The sequence below is a fragment of the Mastomys coucha genome, chromosome X (genome assembly GCF_008632895.1).
Source record: "Mastomys coucha isolate ucsf_1 chromosome X, UCSF_Mcou_1, whole genome shotgun sequence".
Lineage (NCBI taxonomy): Eukaryota > Metazoa > Chordata > Mammalia > Rodentia > Muridae > Mastomys > Mastomys coucha.
In genome coordinates this window covers 73809200-73810177 of record NC_045030.1, presented here as the reverse complement: position 1 = coordinate 73810177, position 978 = coordinate 73809200, and positions in this window count along the sequence as shown.

Sequence of the window (978 nt, the reverse complement as noted above, 5' to 3'; positions counted from 1 at the left end):
CTCCAGCATCCAGAAAGCGACTTTTCTTGTTTCAGTTATAAGGACATTCTGAAAGGTCTGTGGTTGGAGGAAGCAATCCAGACGTCTAGAAGTTGCCTACAAACCTGATGCCATTGAGTTTCAATTTTTTTTCTCAGAACTTGTTAAAATACAAGTGGGTGATGCTCAGGTGTTTCTGGTATATCTCAAGGTACAATTTTTTTAGACTGTAACCACAATATGTATAAAATCACTCCTGTTAATGTTTTTAATTGAAAATTAAATATTTGATTTTCTATAAAATGACTGCACCTAGAAAAAAAAAGTAATAATAAACTGATCCTGATCAATGTTTAAGTTTTTCTTTTTTTCTATGCAACTTTCAAAGATGATCTAATACCAATCCTTAATTTATTACAGAAAATAGAAATGGCAGGAAGGAACATAACCTAATTTATTCTATAAAGTCAGTATTATCCTGGAACCAGAACCAGGTAAACACACAACAACAACAAAAACAAAACTACAGACCAATTTCTTTGATGAATATAATTTCAAAAATTCTGAATAAAATGTTTGCAAATTAAATTCCAGAACATATTAAGAAGATCATCTATCATGACCAAATAGGCTTTCATGGGAATCCAAGGTTGGGGCAACAAAAAGTAAAACGATATGATCATCTGAGAAACAGAAATTACACAACCATCTTGACTGATGCTGAAATGGTACTTGACAAAGTTCAATATGTTTTTATTATAAACATCCTGGAGTTGTTAGGAATAAATGGAACGTACTTTAAAATAATAAAGGCTACTACCAAAAAACCATAAGCCAACATTATGCTGAAATTGGGCTTTGGGTTGCCTCATATATTGTCGTGTTTGGTTGACATCCCTGGGAAACCTGCTCTTTTATGAAGGGAAATGGCGAAAGAGTGGACAGGGGATGGGCAGAGGGACAGGAACTGGGAGAAGAGGAGGGAGGGAAAACAGCAGT